The sequence below is a fragment of the Sciurus carolinensis genome, chromosome 17, assembly GCF_902686445.1.
Source record: "Sciurus carolinensis chromosome 17, mSciCar1.2, whole genome shotgun sequence".
NCBI lineage: Eukaryota > Metazoa > Chordata > Mammalia > Rodentia > Sciuridae > Sciurus > Sciurus carolinensis.
In genome coordinates this window covers 12,541,340-12,546,692 of record NC_062229.1, presented here as the reverse complement: position 1 = coordinate 12,546,692, position 5,353 = coordinate 12,541,340, and the positions used below count along the sequence as shown (strand labels likewise).

The window sequence follows — 5,353 nt, the reverse complement described above, 5'->3', positions numbered from 1 at the left end:
ACCACCATACATAAACAAAACCATTGTTAAAATTTAACCAGCCTGTTGGAGACAAAGGCAGATCTATAACTATTTTCTCCAGAGGCTTTCAGGAACTCATTGCATGGTTGCAAAAATATTTTTAATTTTGTTAATAGTAAAGACCCATTGTTTTTCAGATTGTAAGTCATATTTTCTGGAATTTTTGTTGTATTCCCTTCATCCCCTTAAGCAATCCGTTCAGACTGAAATGAATAATATATTATCAAAGAAAACACCATGCTTCGGAGCAAAACATCCGGCAATTCCTTTTAGGATGAGCCTTTGCAGTCATCCTACAGAGGATCTTTGTCAAGCACTGGATGGAATTCCAGATGCACCCACATAAGCAGTCATGCATAAGCAATTGTAATCAGATATGTCCATCCAATCCTGTTAAAGGTCAAGCAATCATGAGCTCAAGCATACATGTAAGATATATCTGTCCATATGCTAAGCGGCTGAACTAATTATCATAGAGCCAATGGTAAATGCTTCCTGTTTTTCTCAAGGTGCATTTAGCATGCCCTTTGGCTCTCTGCCAATTGCCGTTTAGATGCATGTGGTGTAACCTTGGACCCTGGGTCTCACCGGTCGGCCACATCATTCATACTCAGGAAACTGGAATAGCTTAAAAATGTGCCCATAATTCTATGTGGCTAAATCCTCTATATGTCTCCTTCAAATGTCAGATAGTTGGGAAACAATGAATGTTGTAATGGGTCAGATTCAGAGACTATGAATTTAATTTTCACCTCTAGGTTCCTGTTTCTTTCTTAAACATAGTGCATCTTCTTAGTGTCACAAGCTCAGTAATGTCATCTGAAGTTCTTTCTAGTTGAGACAACTGCAGTGATGATGGAGTAAATAGAGATTCTTTGGTGGGTAGGAGGTGAACACATAGGTAAGGGAAAATAAAAGTTCAGATATTACTATTAATAATAATAGTAAGTTTGAGCATCACACCATTCAACTAAACTGTCCATCAATCAGAAATGACATTTTCCTACTTCTATATGCTTTCAATTTGGAGAGTAATAAATCATTTATTTGTAATTCTCCAGAGCCTCTATACTGCTAAGCACACAAGGTGATTCAAAAACAAAAACCTTTATAAATATTGAAGAGAATTGTTCTTGCTTCAGATATCCTGGGCACAATCAGTGCAGCTTCAACACACTTGGTGATTTTCTGTCCGCACTTTTGAACATTAGTGATGTTACATAGAAGTAATGTTCCACAGAAGTGAAGATAAGATAAAATAGCTCTTGTTTGTATCCATGTCATGGACACTTGGGTCCTATAATCCTTTTAACCACATCTGCATGATCAATTATTCAAAAATAAGGAAGCACAGACTTCCTTGAGTATAAGAAATAAAGAAGGGGGCAGGTTAAGACTTACAGCTTGAGATGAGACCCAGGTAAGAGCTTCCTATCATCCAGAGTTCAGTGATCCTTAACACTGATGTACCTCTACAGCTACTTATTCCCATAGCTTTGAATTTTGTACTTTGATAAAGTAACCAAAATGATAAATATTTTTAGATTCAAACTTTCCTTATGAGCCACACATGAGTGGAGATTGCCATTATTCTCCCTATCGGTAAGAGTACAAGTTCAGAAAGGAGGAGAGATTGACACATATTCTGCATAATATGGTCCATCAATGATTCAAGATTAAAATGTGGATTTCCTTTCTCCCATCCCAGGACACTGTCTTCTCCACTGGAGCCCAGTGGAAATGGTTTCCTTAGAAGATGAAATTTCTCAGTGATTTGCTATGCAAGGATTGCTAATAGACACCTGACAAGGATATTTTGAATGTGTCCATTCAAAATAAGAGAATATATTGTGAGGAAAAGAAATAGAAGAATTTTAAAAGAATTGTCATAATTAAAAAAAAAAACTTACAAATGAAGTCCTACCCTCAGGTAACTCTGCATCAGTTAAAGCATTTGAACCCAATGTATGTCAAATCATGTGTGAATGTAAACTAGCTCACAAAAAGTGCTGTGACATACTGAAGAAATGAGCTTTAAGGTATCATTAGGTAAGTTTTTAATAAAAATTTTGTTTTGTATTTACATATATCAAAATAGAAATGGAAAGATCCATGGGAAAATCTACCCCCCCAAATTTATGACAGAATTTGACTGTGGAACAGGTGAACAGGAGAATGAAATCCTGCAGATATAAAGTATTCAAATTCTATTGGCCATGTTTCAATTCTCCATAGAAGTTCAGCTCTGAAGCACACATTACTAAATGTTTTCTTTTAATGATTGTAGTGAGTATTATTGGCTGTAATAGCATGAATCTTTAATTGAATATTTTCTAAATCCAGGAAATGTTATGTCAGTGGTTTTCAATACTAGTGTGGAAAAAAAACACCAAGAACTTCACATGTAGACACTATGATGGATTTAACTTGGGGTGAAGCTCAGGATACATATATACTAAGATATCCACTGAGATACTGAGATGGAACAAGTCTACACAATTTAAAATGCTTCTTAAGCCCTTTGGGACAATTAAACTTTAGATGGTTAATTATTATCCACATTTTACAGATGAGAAAATTTTCAGTGTGTTTATTTCCTGTACTTTTCATTCTTTAATTTTTCCCATGAAGTTATAATGTGAGCTAACAAAATAAAGTCCCAAAATTGTCTTCATGCAGCTGAAGTAGGAGAAGTGCAGTCCACATATGAGGCAGGACTAACTTGAAAACCCATGAACTAGGCATATGAAGGCTCCAACTTTGCAAATTCCATTTAGAATTTTGGGTCATATGCTAGGTGCTAAAGTCTTCAAATGAAAATAAAAGTTTATGATTATAAAAGCAATATAGCAGCATAAGCAGACCATTGTTAAATAGATTATCAAGAGAAAATTTAAAAAATAAAGCTGTCATTCTCAGATACCTTTCTGAGATGTCGTAGGGTTGAACAAAAATATAATGTCAAAAGTTTTTAAATTTTCATAAGTGAGTCTTATCATTACATTATTCATTACATTTATTCTTTAACCATTTGTGCCAAGTGATGTCATATCATTATGTGCATTTAAAGAATGCATCAAAATTGGAAGATCAGCAAAGCTGGAAACAGGAATTTCTCTGACATAGTGTTTATAGTCATTTTAATGACAGGATTTTTTCCTTGCCTTAAAATAAATTATCTTGACAGCTTCTTGATTTCTTTTAATGATGATACCTTTAATTTGGAAAGACTATGTCTTCCTCCCTTCTTTTATTATTTTTCATTGTGCTGGGGGGTGGAACCCAGAGCCACTTGCCTGCAGGTCCCTCTCTTTTATTAGAAAAGTAGACTGTACAAATCAAGCCAGACTCAGGAAGATGAGTGTCACATGCTTTCTCACCTACATGGAAGTTAGAGAGAAAAAAGAAAAAAAAGGTACTCATCAAAATAGGAGGGAGGACATTAAGGAAGAGGAAGGAACTTGGGGAAGGAGAAGAGGGAAGACATATTAGCTATGAGGAAGTAAAACTGATTAAATTGTTAAATGCATGCACAAATAGGACTCAAGGAAACATACAATTTCATATAAACAATATATACCCATAAAATTGTCAATAATAGACTTGTTGTGTGTAATATCTTGGTCTCTAGCACAGCTCACTTAAAATGAGCACACAAGGCTGTGAAACACAGATACCAATAATGCGAGAGTTCATAGAAGATACAATTTGTCCCAGGAAATATTTCAGAAGGTGTATGGAATTCAAGTATGAGTACCTTGCTTGAGTTGGATGACTATTTATTGTTTCCTTTTTCTAATGCTTTTATTCCCAAAGGGGTCCAGGTAATATAGAAGAACTAAATCTAACATGTGTCTCAGAATTCCATCTCATTGAACTTTCAGAGGATCCAGACCTGCAACCTGTCCTCTTTGGACTGTTCCTGTCCATGTACCTGGTCACAGTGCTTGGGATCCTGCTCATCATCCTGGCTGTCAGCTCTGACTCCCACCTCCACACATGTACTTCTTCCTCTCCAACCTCTCCTTCACTGACATTTGTTTATCTCCACTACAGTCCCAAAGATGATCATGGGCATCCAGACTCAGAGCACAGTCATCTGGTACATGGGCTGCCTGACACAGATGTCTCTGTTTGCCATGTTAGTCTGTATGGATGACATGCTTCTAACTGTCATGGCCTATGACTGGTTTGTGGCCATCTGTCACCCCCTGTGATACCCAGTCATTATGAACCCTCATCTCTGTGGCTTCTTAGTTTTGGTGTCTTTATTATTCAGCCTTTTCAACTCCCTGCTACACAATTTGATTATACTACAATTTACCTACTTCAAGGATGTGGAAATTGCTAACTTCTTCTGTGACCCTTCTCAACTCCTCAATCTTGCCTGTTCTGCTACCTTTACCAATAACATCGTCATTTATGTTATAGATGGCATATTTGGCTTTCTTCCCATCTCAGGGATCCTTTTCTCTTACTATAAAATTGTTTCCTCAATTCTGAGGATCCCATCCTCAGGGGGGAAGTACAAAGCCTTCTCCACCTGTGGGTCTCACCTCTGTTGTTTGCTTATTTTATGGGACAGGCATTGTAGAGTACCTTGGCACAGCTGTATCGCATGCTCCCAGAAAGGGTGCATTGGCCTCAGTGGTGTACACTGTGGTCAGTCCTATGCTGAACCCCTTCATCTACAGCCTGAGGAACAGGGACATTAAAAGTTCCCTGTGGAGGCTGCACAGCAAGACAATCTAATCTTTTTTTTTTTTTTCATCTTTTCTTAGAGTATAGGTTCTAAACCAGGACACTCCTGTTACTGCATTCATATCAATACTAAGTATCAAGTCAGAGCTTTGACTTGCCTCAAGCAGGGAAGGCTCATCATACCTTCAGTCCTTGGTAATGACTCAGCAGACACTCTGGATAACCACCTATGTGCTGATGAAGACAAGGATGGGAGGAGGAAGTGTCATAGCACTTACTTATCATCATTAGAAGAAATGTGACAGTTGAGAACAATAGTGTGCAAATTTCAGGTATGGAAGCTGTGAAGCTGGCTTCCCTTTTTTGGGGGTGGTCCCAAACATAATGTTCAAAATTTTGTTTTCCACTCACAGTGTGAATTCAAGTTCCCATGGACGTCTCACTCACAAGAGCAGAAGTTAGGTCTATGAAAACTGTTTTAAAGAACTCCAAACACATGGGTGGTGGTGATGAGGAGGAGGAGCTGGGGGAGGAGGAGGAGGAATAGGATAGCAACCTCACATCCTGTGCCATTGTTGAGGGCTTCCTAACTGCCAGTCTCTTAGCTCTGTGTTCTATGTGGCATGTTTCA

General features: G+C 37.7%; 1 pseudogene; it reads left to right on the top strand.

Moving 5' to 3' along the window:
- The first annotated feature begins 4,020 nt into the window (after nt 1-4,020).
- LOC124968069 (olfactory receptor 18-like) lies at nt 4,021-4,773 on the top strand (annotated as a pseudogene).
- Nucleotides 4,774-5,353: the final 580 nt, after the last annotated feature.